General features: G+C 47.9%; 8 non-coding genes across 8 annotated transcripts; all 8 read left to right on the top strand.

Annotated features, from left to right (window-relative positions):
- Window positions 1–821: 821 nt before the first annotated feature.
- Window positions 822–1012, top strand: LOC142729333 (U2 spliceosomal RNA). Its single transcript, XR_012878156.1, has one exon. It is a non-coding gene; the product is annotated as a U2 spliceosomal RNA (small nuclear RNA).
- Window positions 1013–2313: 1301 nt separating this feature from the next.
- LOC142729524 (U2 spliceosomal RNA) lies at window positions 2314–2503 on the top strand. Its single transcript, XR_012878330.1, has one exon. It is a non-coding gene; the product is annotated as a U2 spliceosomal RNA (small nuclear RNA).
- A 1288-nt stretch (window positions 2504–3791) lies between these two features.
- On the top strand, window positions 3792–3982 carry LOC142729331 (U2 spliceosomal RNA). The gene has a single exon (XR_012878155.1). It is a non-coding gene; the product is annotated as a U2 spliceosomal RNA (small nuclear RNA).
- A 1272-nt stretch (window positions 3983–5254) lies between these two features.
- Window positions 5255–5445, top strand: LOC142729503 (U2 spliceosomal RNA). Its single transcript, XR_012878311.1, has one exon. It is a non-coding gene; the product is annotated as a U2 spliceosomal RNA (small nuclear RNA).
- A 1292-nt stretch (window positions 5446–6737) lies between these two features.
- Window positions 6738–6928, top strand: LOC142729518 (U2 spliceosomal RNA). Its single transcript, XR_012878325.1, has one exon. It is a non-coding gene; the product is annotated as a U2 spliceosomal RNA (small nuclear RNA).
- A 1280-nt stretch (window positions 6929–8208) lies between these two features.
- On the top strand, window positions 8209–8399 carry LOC142729330 (U2 spliceosomal RNA). The gene has a single exon (XR_012878154.1). It is a non-coding gene; the product is annotated as a U2 spliceosomal RNA (small nuclear RNA).
- Window positions 8400–9679: 1280 nt separating this feature from the next.
- On the top strand, window positions 9680–9870 carry LOC142729502 (U2 spliceosomal RNA). The gene has a single exon (XR_012878310.1). It is a non-coding gene; the product is annotated as a U2 spliceosomal RNA (small nuclear RNA).
- Window positions 9871–11162: 1292 nt separating this feature from the next.
- LOC142729514 (U2 spliceosomal RNA) lies at window positions 11163–11353 on the top strand. Its single transcript, XR_012878321.1, has one exon. It is a non-coding gene; the product is annotated as a U2 spliceosomal RNA (small nuclear RNA).
- Window positions 11354–12422: the final 1069 nt, after the last annotated feature.

The raw sequence follows: 12422 nt of genomic DNA, 5'->3' as shown, positions 1-12422 counted from the left end.
ATGGAATGTACTGTCGTCCCTACATTTCAAGAAGAAGTAAGAATTGCAGTTGCAACAAAGCCTTGCTTGCCTACAAAGAGAGCAGCAATTTGGATTTGTTACTATGTTACCTAGAAGAATAACAAACTGTGCAAGGATGGAGGTTGTAGGAGCAAGGAGAAGTTGTCTGTAAAGTTGGTGGATGCCTATTTTCCATTTTGCAGTCCCTTGTCTCCCTCTTGTGGCCTCCTGGAGGCAACTAGCTGTGCAAAAAAAAGACAGCCTGGCGGCCGGCTGTTGCAGTGTTGCCCTCTCAGGCAACACTGAGTGACTGACTGAGCCTCACCGTCTTATATAAAGTTCAGACGGAACTTTGCACGTGTCATAGTGGAGCCCTCAGGATTCCAGAGCCAGCTTTCTGACATCATAATGGGGCCTCAGAGATAAAAGCCTGGGCCCAGGCAGTGTTGGTCAGTGCTGCTCAGCAGGCAGCACTGGACTGGACTGGATTACAGCTGATACAAGGTGTGAAGGAACAAGGGGTGGCTGTGGGCATGCACTTGCTGCCGCTGCCAGTGTTTATCTGCATGGCAGCAGGGCATTTGGGCGTTGCCAGGAAGGCGTTTTTATGTAGATTCCTCCTCTTTCAGCACTGCATTGTGGTGCAAGCAAAAGAAGCAAATCCTGTCTGGCTTCCTCTCCGGCCTTTATTCACCTCCCGTGTAGCTGTGAGTGTGTGAGCCTGCAGGGCCCCATGGAATTGCCTAGAAGTAGGCTGAATCGCTGCAAGGGCTGAACAGCAGTATCGGGCAGGCTCGGGCAACGCGCGGCCCGTTCGGGTTATCGCTTCTCGGCCTTTTGGCTAAGATCAAGTGTAGTATCTGTTCTTATCAGTTTAATATCTGATACGTCCCCTATCTGGGGACCATATATTAAATGGATTTTTAGAACAGGGAGATGGAAATAGAGCTTGCTCTGTCCACTCCACGCATTGACCTGGTATTGCAGTATTTCCAGGACCGGTGCACCCTTTCCTTATGTGTTGACTAAAAGCAGATTCCAAAAGTGTTTTTTGTCTTTGCTATTGTTTCTGTCTTTCTGAAGGGATCTCCCCTTTTAATCCCATTATTTCAACACCTGTTGGACAATGCATGAGTGATAATGAGCTCATTGATTAAATGCAATTAATGAATAGATTGCCACCTCTTGTTGTGTGTCGTCTGTGTTTCTGTGTTTCCGGCATTTCACATTGGAACACCTCATTCACCTTCCTTGTCTTCTCTCCGCCCTCCCTTTTAGGTAAGTTAAAGAGCTGCACCTGAGCCAGCCACTGATTGATTGATTGATTGATTGATTGATTGATTGATTGATTGATTGATTGATTGATTGATTGATGCAGCACAACAGTCAAATAGTGGAGTGGAGTAGGGGAACAGCAAACAGCCAATAAAGCAGCCAAGCCCGCTCGCCTGCCCGCCACAATGGACCTACCTGTGTACACTAGATGGATGTGATGGAATGTACTGTCGTCCCTACATTTCAAGAAGAAGTAAGAATTGCAGTTGCAACAAAGCCTTGCTTGCCTACAAAGAGAGCAGCAATTTGGATTTGTTACTATGTTACCTAGAAGAATAACAAACTGTGCAAGGATGGAGGTTGTAGGAGCAAGGAGAAGTTGTCTGTAAAGTTGGTGGATGCCTATTTTCCATTTTGCAGTCCCTTGTCTCCCTCTTGTGGCCTCCTGGAGGCAACTAGCTGTGCAAAAAAAAGACAGCCTGGCGGCCGGCTGTTGCAGTGTTGCCCTCTCAGGCAACACTGAGTGACTGACTGAGCCTCACCGTCTTATATAAAGTTCAGACGGAACTTTGCACGTGTCATAGTGGAGCCCTCAGGATTCCAGAGCCAGCTTTCTGACATCATAATGGGGCCTCAGAGATAAAAGCCTGGGCCCAGGCAGTGTTGGTCAGTGCTGCTCAGCAGGCAGCACTGGACTGGACTGGATTACAGCTGATACAAGGTGTGAAGGAACAAGGGGTGGCTGTGGGCATGCACTTGCTGCCGCTGCCAGTGTTTATCTGCATGGCAGCAGGGCATTTGGGCGTTGCCAGGAAGGCGTTTTTATGTAGATTCCTCCTCTTTCAGCACTGCATTGTGGTGCAAGCAAAAGAAGCAAATCCTGTCTGGCTTCCTCTCCGGCCTTTATTCACCTCCCGTGTAGCTGTGAGTGTGTGAGCCTGCAGGGCCCCATGGAATTGCCTAGAAGTAGGCTGAATCGCTGCAAGGGCTGAACAGCAGTATCGGGCAGGCTCGGGCAACGCGCGGCCCGTTCGGGTTATCACTTCTCGGCCTTTTGGCTAAGATCAAGTGTAGTATCTGTTCTTATCAGTTTAATATCTGATACGTCCCCATCTGGGGACCATATATGAAATGGATTTTTAGAACAGGGAGATGGAAATAGAGCTTGCTCTGTCCACTCCACGCATTGACCTGGTATTGCAGTATTTCCAGGACCGGTGCACCCTTTCCTTATGTGTTGACTAAAAGCAGATTCCAAAAGTGTTTTTTGTCTTTGCTATTGTTTCTGTCTTTCTGAAGGGATCTCCCCTTTTAATCCCATTATTTCAACACCTGTTGGACAATGCATGAGTGATAATGAGCTCATTGATTAAATGCAATTAATGAATAGATTGCCACCTCTTGTTGTGTGTCGTCTGTGTTTCTGTGTTTCCGGCATTTCACATTGGAACACCTCATTCACCTTCCTTGTCTTCTCTCCGCCCTCCCTTTTAGGTAAGTTAAAGAGCTGCACCTGAGCCAGCCACTGATTGATTGATTGATTGATTGATTGATTGATTGATTGATTGATTGATTGATGCAGCACAACAGTCAAATAGTGGAGTGGAGTAGGGGAACAGCAAACAGCCAATAAAGCAGCCCGCCCGCTCGCCTGCCCGCCACAATGGACCTACCTGTGTACACTAGATGGATGTGATGGAATGTACTGTCGTCCCTACATTTCAAGAAGAAGTAAGAATTGCAGTTGCAACAAAGCCTTGCTTGCCTACAAAGAGAGCAGCAATTTGGATTTGTTACTATGTTACCTAGAAGAATAACAAACTGTGCAAGGATGGAGGTTGTAGGAGCAAGGAGAAGTTGTCTGTAAAGTTGGTGGATGCCTATTTTCCATTTTGCAGTCCCTTGTCTCCCTCTTGTGGCCTCCTGGAGGCAACTAGCTGTGCAAAAAAAAGACAGCCTGGCGGCCGGCTGTTGCAGTGTTGCCCTCTCAGGCAACACTGAGTGACTGACTGAGCCTCACCGTCTTATATAAAGTTCAGACGGAACTTTGCACGTGTCATAGTGGAGCCCTCAGGATTCCAGAGCCAGCTTTCTGACATCATAATGGGGCCTCAGAGATAAAAGCCTGGGCCCAGGCAGTGTTGGTCAGTGCTGCTCAGCAGGCAGCACTGGACTGGACTGGATTACAGCTGATACAAGGTGTGAAGGAACAAGGGGTGGCTGTGGGCATGCACTTGCTGCCGCTGCCAGTGTTTATCTGCATGGCAGCAGGGCATTTGGGCGTTGCCAGGAAGGCGTTTTTATGTAGATTCCTCCTCTTTCAGCACTGCATTGTGGTGCAAGCAAAAGAAGCAAATCCTGTCTGGCTTCCTCTCCGGCCTTTATTCACCTCCCGTGTAGCTGTGAGTGTGTGAGCCTGCAGGGCCCCATGGAATTGCCTAGAAGTAGGCTGAATCGCTGCAAGGGCTGAACAGCAGTATCGGGCAGGCTCGGGCAACGCGCGGCCCGTTCGGGTTATCGCTTCTCGGCCTTTTGGCTAAGATCAAGTGTAGTATCTGTTCTTATCAGTTTAATATCTGATACGTCCCCTATCTGGGGACCATATATTAAATGGATTTTTAGAACAGGGAGATGGAAATAGAGCTTGCTCTGTCCACTCCACGCATTGACCTGGTATTGCAGTATTTCCAGGACCGGTGCACCCTTTCCTTATGTGTTGACTAAAAGCAGATTCCAAAAGTGTTTTTTGTCTTTGCTATTGTTTCTGTCTTTCTGAAGGGATCTCCCCTTTTAATCCCATTATTTCAACACCTGTTGGACAATGCATGAGTGATAATGAGCTCATTGATTAAATGCAATTAATGAATAGATTGCCACCTCTTGTTGTGTGTCGTCTGTGTTTCTGTGTTTCCGGCATTTCACATTGGAACACCTCATTCACCTTCCTTGTCTTCTCTCCGCCCTCCCTTTTAGGTAAGTTAAAGAGCTGCACCTGAGCCAGCCACTGATTGATTGATTGATTGATTGATTGATTGATTGATGCAGCACAACAGTCAAATAGTGGAGTGGAGTAGGGGAACAGCAAACAGCCAATAAAGCAGCCCGCCCGCTCGCCTGCCCGCCACAATGGACCTACCTGTGTACACTAGATGGATGTGATGGAATGTACTGTCGTCCCTACATTTCAAGAAGAAGTAAGAATTGCAGTTGCAACAAAGCCTTGCTTGCCTACAAAGAGAGCAGCAATTTGGATTTGTTACTATGTTACCTAGAAGAATAACAAACTGTGCAAGGATGGAGGTTGTAGGAGCAAGGAGAAGTTGTCTGTAAAGTTGGTGGATGCCTATTTTCCATTTTGCAGTCCCTTGTCTCCCTCTTGTGGCCTCCTGGAGGCAACTAGCTGTGCAAAAAAAAGACAGCCTAGCGGCCGGCTGTTGCAGTGTTGCCCTCTCAGGCAACACTGAGTGACTGACTGAGCCTCACCGTCTTATATAAAGTTCAGACGGAACTTTGCACGTGTCATAGTGGAGCCCTCAGGATTCCAGAGCCAGCTTTCTGACATCATAATGGGGCCTCAGAGATAAAAGCCTGGGCCCAGGCAGTGTTGGTCAGTGCTGCTCAGCAGGCAGCACTGGACTGGACTGGATTACAGCTGATACAAGGTGTGAAGGAACAAGGGGTGGCTGTGGGCATGCACTTGCTGCCGCTGCCAGTGTTTATCTGCATGGCAGCAGGGCATTTGGGCCTTGCCAGGAAGGCGTTTTTATGTAGATTCCTCCTCTTTCAGCACTGCATTGTGGTGCAAGCAAAAGAAGCAAATCCTGTCTGGCTTCCTCTCCGGCCTTTATTCACCTCCCGTGTAGCTGTGAGTGTGTGAGCCTGCAGGGCCCCATGGAATTGCCTAGAAGTAGGCTGAATCGCTGCAAGGGCTGAACAGCAGTATCGGGCAGGCTCGGGCAACGCGCGGCCCGTTCGGGTTATCGCTTCTCTGCCTTTTGGCTAAGATCAAGTGTAGTATCTGTTCTTATCAGTTTAATATCTGATACGTCCCCTATCTGGGGACCATATATTAAATGGATTTTTAGAACAGGGAGATGGAAATAGAGCTTGCTCTGTCCACTCCACGCATTGACCTGGTATTGCAGTATTTCCAGGACCGGTGCACCCTTTCCTTATGTGTTGACTAAAAGCAGATTCCAAAAGTGTTTTTTGTCTTTGCTATTGTTTCTGTCTTTCTGAAGGGATCTCCCCTTTTAATCCCATTATTTCAACACCTGTTGGACAATGCATGAGTGATAATGAGCTCATTGATTAAATGCAATTAATGAATAGATTGCCACCTCTTGTTGTGTGTCGTCTGTGTTTCTGTGTTTCCGGCATTTCACATTGGAACACCTCATTCACCTTCCTTGTCTTCTCTCCGCCCTCCCTTTTAGGTAAGTTAAAGAGCTGCACCTGAGCCAGCCACTGATTGATTGATTGATTGATTGATTGATTGATTGATTGATTGATTGATTGATTGATGCAGCACAACAGTCAAATAGTGGAGTGGAGTAGGGGAACAGCAAACAGCCAATAAAGCAGCCCGCCCGCTCGCCTGCCCGCCACAATGGACCTACCTGTGTACACTAGATGGATGTGATGGAATGTACTGTCGTCCCTACATTTCAAGAAGAAGTAAGAATTGCAGTTGCAACAAAGCCTTGCTTGCCTACAAAGAGAGCAGCAATTTGGATTTGTTACTATGTTACCTAGAAGAATAACAAACTGTGCAAGGATGGAGGTTGTAGGAGCAAGGAGAAGTTGTCTGTAAAGTTGGTGGATGCCTATTTTCCATTTTGCAGTCCCTTGTCTCCCTCTTGTGGCCTCCTGGAGGCAACTAGCTGTGCAAAAAAAAGACAGCCTGGCGGCCGGCTGTTGCAGTGTTGCCCTCTCAGGCAACACTGAGTGACTGACTGAGCCTCACCGTCTTATATAAAGTTCAGACGGAACTTTGCACGTGTCATAGTGGAGCCCTCAGGATTCCAGAGCCAGCTTTCTGACATCATAATGGGGCCTCAGAGATAAAAGCCTGGGCCCAGGCAGTGTTGGTCAGTGCTGCTCAGCAGGCAGCACTGGACTGGACTGGATTACAGCTGATACAAGGTGTGAAGGAACAAGGGGTGGCTGTGGGCATGCACTTGCTGCCGCTGCCAGTGTTTATCTGCATGGCAGCAGGGCATTTGGGCGTTGCCAGGAAGGCGTTTTTATGTAGATTCCTCCTCTTTCAGCACTGCATTGTGGTGCAAGCAAAAGAAGCAAATCCTGTCTGGCTTCCTCTCCGGCCTTTATTCACCTCCCGTGTAGCTGTGAGTGTGTGAGCCTGCAGGGCCCCATGGAATTGCCTAGAAGTAGGCTGAATCGCTGCAAGGGCTGAACAGCAGTATCGGGCAGGCTCGGGCAACGCGCGGCCCGTTCGGGTTATCGCTTCGCGGCCTTTTGGCTAAGATCAAGTGTAGTATCTGTTCTTATCAGTTTAATATCTGATACGTCCCCTATCTGGGGACCATATATTAAATGGATTTTTAGAACAGGGAGATGGAAATAGAGCTTGCTCTGTCCACTCCACGCATTGACCTGGTATTGCAGTATTTCCAGGACCGGTGCACCCTTTCCTTATGTGTTGACTAAAAGCAGATTCCAAAAGTGTTTTTTGTCTTTGCTATTGTTTCTGTCTTTCTGAAGGGATCTCCCCTTTTAATCCCATTATTTCAACACCTGTTGGACAATGCATGAGTGATAATGAGCTCATTGATTAAATGCAATTAATGAATAGATTGCCACCTCTTGTTGTGTGTCGTCTGTGTTTCTGTGTTTCCGGCATTTCACATTGGAACACCTCATTCACCTTCCTTGTCTTCTCTCCGCCCTCCCTTTTAGGTAAGTTAAAGAGCTGCACCTGAGCCAGCCACTGATTGATTGATTGATTGATTGATTGATTGATTGATTGATTGATGCAGCACAACAGTCAAATAGTGGAGTGGAGTAGGGGAACAGCAAACAGCCAATAAAGCAGCCCGCCCGCTCGCCTGCCCGCCACAATGGACCTACCTGTGTACACTAGATGGATGTGATGGAATGTACTGTTGTCCCTACATTTCAAGAAGAAGTAAGAATTGCAGTTGCAACAAAGCCTTGCTTGCCTACAAAGAGAGCAGCAATTTGGATTTGTTACTATGTTACCTAGAAGAATAACAAACTGTGCAAGGATGGAGGTTGTAGGAGCAAGGAGAAGTTGTCTGTAAAGTTGGTGGATGCCTATTTTCCATTTTGCAGTCCCTTGTCTCCCTCTTGTGGCCTCCTGGAGGCAACTAGCTGTGCAAAAAAAAGACAGCCTGGCGGCCGGCTGTTGCAGTGTTGCCCTCTCAGGCAACACTGAGTGACTGACTGAGCCTCACCGTCTTATATAAAGTTCAGACGGAACTTTGCACGTGTCATAGTGGAGCCCTCAGGATTCCAGAGCCAGCTTTCTGACATCATAATGGGGCCTCAGAGATAAAAGCCTGGGCCCAGGCAGTGTTGGTCAGTGCTGCTCAGCAGGCAGCACTGGACTGGACTGGATTACAGCTGATACAAGGTGTGAAGGAACAAGGGGTGGCTGTGGGCATGCACTTGCTGCCGCTGCCAGTGTTTATCTGCATGGCAGCAGGGCATTTGGGCGTTGCCAGGAAGGCGTTTTTATGTAGATTCCTCCTCTTTCAGCACTGCATTGTGGTGCAAGCAAAAGAAGCAAATCCTGTCTGGCTTCCTCTCCGGCCTTTATTCACCTCCCGTGTAGCTGTGAGTGTGTGAGCCTGCAGGGCCCCATGGAATTGCCTAGAAGTAGGCTGAATCGCTGCAAGGGCTGAACAGCAGTATCGGGCAGGCTCGGGCAACGCGCGGCCCGTTCGGGTTATCGCTTCTCGGCCTTTTGGCTAAGATCAAGTGTAGTATCTGTTCTTATCAGTTTAATATCTGATACGTCCCCTATCTGGGGACCATATATTAAATGGATTTTTAGAACAGGGAGATGGAAATAGAGCTTGCTCTGTCCACTCCACGCATTGACCTGGTATTGCAGTATTTCCAGGACCGGTGCACCCTTTCCTTATGTGTTGACTAAAAGCAGATTCCAAAAGTGTTTTTTGTCTTTGCTATTGTTTCTGTCTTTCTGAAGGGATCTCCCCTTTTAATCCCATTATTTCAACACCTGTTGGACAATGCATGAGTGATAATGAGCTCATTGATTAAATGCAATTAATGAATAGATTGCCACCTCTTGTTGTGTGTCGTCTGTGTTTCTGTGTTTCCGGCATTTCACATTGGAACACCTCATTCACCTTCCTTGTCTTCTCTCCGCCCTCCCTTTTAGGTAAGTTAAAGAGCTGCACCTGAGCCAGCCACTGATTGATTGATTGATTGATTGATTGATTGATTGATTGATTGATGCAGCACAACAGTCAAATAGTGGAGTGGAGTAGGGGAACAGCAAACAGCCAATAAAGCAGCCCGCCCGCTCGCCTGCCCGCCACAATGGACCTACCTGTGTACACTAGATGGATGTGATGGAATGTACTGTCGTCCCTACATTTCAAGAAGAAGTAAGAATTGCAGTTGCAACAAAGCCTTGCTTGCCTACAAAGAGAGCAGCAATTTGGATTTGTTACTATGTTACCTAGAAGAATAACAAACTGTGCAAGGATGGAGGTTGTAGGAGCAAGGAGAAGTTGTCTGTAAAGTTGGTGGATGCCTATTTTCCATTTTGCAGTCCCTTGTCTCCCTCTTGTGGCCTCCTGGAGGCAACTAGCTGTGCAAAAAAAAGACAGCCTAGCGGCCGGCTGTTGCAGTGTTGCCCTCTCAGGCAACACTGAGTGACTGACTGAGCCTCACCGTCTTATATAAAGTTCAGACGGAACTTTGCACGTGTCATAGTGGAGCCCTCAGGATTCCAGAGCCAGCTTTCTGACATCATAATGGGGCCTCAGAGATAAAAGCCTGGGCCCAGGCAGTGTTGGTCAGTGCTGCTCAGCAGGCAGCACTGGACTGGACTGGATTACAGCTGATACAAGGTGTGAAGGAACAAGGGGTGGCTGTGGGCATGCACTTGCTGCCGCTGCCAGTGTTTATCTGCATGGCAGCAGGGCATTTGGGCGTTGCCAGGAAGGCGTTTTTATGTAGATTCCTCCTCTTTCAGCACTGCATTGTGGTGCAAGCAAAAGAAGCAAATCCTGTCTGGCTTCCTCTCCGGCCTTTATTCACCTCCCGTGTAGCTGTGAGTGTGTGAGCCTGCAGGGCCCCATGGAATTGCCTAGAAGTAGGCTGAATCGCTGCAAGGGCTGAACAGCAGTATCGGGCAGGCTCGGGCAACGCGCGGCCCGTTCGGGTTATCGCTTCTCTGCCTTTTGGCTAAGATCAAGTGTAGTATCTGTTCTTATCAGTTTAATATCTGATACGTCCCCTATCTGGGGACCATATATTAAATGGATTTTTAGAACAGGGAGATGGAAATAGAGCTTGCTCTGTCCACTCCACGCATTGACCTGGTATTGCAGTATTTCCAGGACCGGTGCACCCTTTCCTTATGTGTTGACTAAAAGCAGATTCCAAAAGTGTTTTTTGTCTTTGCTATTGTTTCTGTCTTTCTGAAGGGATCTCCCCTTTTAATCCCATTATTTCAACACCTGTTGGACAATGCATGAGTGATAATGAGCTCATTGATTAAATGCAATTAATGAATAGATTGCCACCTCTTGTTGTGTGTCGTCTGTGTTTCTGTGTTTCCGGCATTTCACATTGGAACACCTCATTCACCTTCCTTGTCTTCTCTCCGCCCTCCCTTTTAGGTAAGTTAAAGAGCTGCACCTGAGCCAGCCACTGATTGATTGATTGATTGATTGATTGATTGATTGATTGATTGATTGATTGATTGATGCAGCACAACAGTCAAATAGTGGAGTGGAGTAGGGGAACAGCAAACAGCCAATAAAGCAGCCCGCCCGCTCGCCTGCCCGCCACAATGGACCTACCTGTGTACACTAGATGGATGTGATGGAATGTACTGTCGTCCCTACATTTCAAGAAGAAGTAAGAATTGCAGTTGCAACAAAGCCTTGCTTGCCTACAAAGAGAGCAGCAATTTGGATTTGTTACTATGTTACCTAGAAGAATAACAAACTGTGCAAGGATGGAGGTTGTAGGAGCAAGGAGAAGTTGTCTGTAAAGTTGGTGGATGCCTATTTTCCATTTTGCAGTCCCTTGTCTCCCTCTTGTGGCCTCCTGGAGGCAACTAGCTGTGCAAAAAAAAGACAGCCTGGCGGCCGGCTGTTGCAGTGTTGCCCTCTCAGGCAACACTGAGTGACTGACTGAGCCTCACCGTCTTATATAAAGTTCAGACGGAACTTTGCACGTGTCATAGTGGAGCCCTCAGGATTCCAGAGCCAGCTTTCTGACATCATAATGGGGCCTCAGAGATAAAAGCCTGGGCCCAGGCAGTGTTGGTCAGTGCTGCTCAGCAGGCAGCACTGGACTGGACTGGATTACAGCTGATACAAGGTGTGAAGGAACAAGGGGTGGCTGTGGGCATGCACTTGCTGCCGCTGCCAGTGTTTATCTGCATGGCAGCAGGGCATTTGGGCGTTGCCAGGAAGGCGTTTTTATGTAGATTCCTCCTCTTTCAGCACTGCATTGTGGTGCAAGCAAAAGAAGCAAATCCTGTCTGGCTTCCTCTCCGGCCTTTATTCACCTCCCGTGTAGCTGTGAGTGTGTGAGCCTGCAGGGCCCCATGGAATTGCCTAGAAGTAGGCTGAATCGCTGCAAGGGCTGAACAGCAGTATCGGGCAGGCTCGGGCAACGCGCGGCCCGTTCGGGTTATCGCTTCTCGGCCTTTTGGCTAAGATCAAGTGTAGTATCTGTTCTTATCAGTTTAATATCTGATACGTCCCCTATCTGGGGACCATATATTAAATGGATTTTTAGAACAGGGAGATGGAAATAGAGCTTGCTCTGTCCACTCCACGCATTGACCTGGTATTGCAGTATTTCCAGGACCGGAGCACCCTTTCCTTATGTGTTGACTAAAAGCAGATTCCAAAAGTGTTTTTTGTCTTTGCTATTGTTTCTGTCTTTCTGAAGGGATCTCCCCTTTTAATCCCATTATTTCAACACCTGTTGGACAATGCATGAGTGATAATGAGCTCATTGATTAAATGCAATTAATGAATAGATTGCCACCTCTTGTTGTGTGTCGTCTGTGTTTCTGTGTTTCCGGCATTTCACATTGGAACACCTCATTCACCTTCCTTGTCTTCTCTCCGCCCTCCCTTTTAGGTAAGTTAAAGAGCTGCACCTGAGCCAGCCACTGATTGATTGATTGATTGATTGATTGATTGATTGATTGATTGATTGATGCAGCACAACAGTCAAATAGTGGAGTGGAGTAGGGGAACAGCAAACAGCCAATAAAGCAGCCCGCCCGCTCGCCTGCCCGCCACAATGGACCTACCTGTGTACACTAGATGGATGTGATGGAATGTACTGTCGTCCCTACATTTCAAGAAGAAGTAAGAATTGCAGTTGCAACAAAGCCTTGCTTGCCTACAAAGAGAGCAGCAATTTGGATTTGTTACTATGTTACCTAGAAGAATAACAAACTGTGCAAGGATGGAGGTTGTAGGAGCAAGGAGAAGTTGTCTGTAAAGTTGGTGGATGCCTATTTTCCATTTTGCAGTCCCTTGTCTCCCTCTTGTGGCCTCCTGGAGGCAACTAGCTGTGCAAAAAAAAGACAGCCTAGCGGCCGGCTGTTGCAGTGTTGCCCTCTCAGGCAACACTGAGTGACTGACTGAGCCTCACCGTCTTATATAAAGTTCAGACGGAACTTTGCACGTGTCATAGTGGAGCCCTCAGGATTCCAGAGCCAGCTTTCTGACATCATAATGGGGCCTCAGAGATAAAAGCCTGGGCCCAGGCAGTGTTGGTCAGTGCTGCTCAGCAGGCAGCACTGGACTGGACTGGATTACAGCTGATACAAGGTGTGAAGGAACAAGGGGTGGCTGTGGGCATGCACTTGCTGCCGCTGCCAGTGTTTATCTGCATGGCAGCAGGGCATTTGGGCGTTGCCAGGAAGGCGTTTT

This window comes from Rhinoderma darwinii, unplaced genomic scaffold (assembly GCF_050947455.1).
Source record: "Rhinoderma darwinii isolate aRhiDar2 unplaced genomic scaffold, aRhiDar2.hap1 Scaffold_718, whole genome shotgun sequence".
NCBI classification, from domain to species: Eukaryota; Metazoa; Chordata; class Amphibia; order Anura; family Rhinodermatidae; genus Rhinoderma; species Rhinoderma darwinii.
This window is presented reverse-complemented; position numbering and strand designations above follow the sequence as displayed.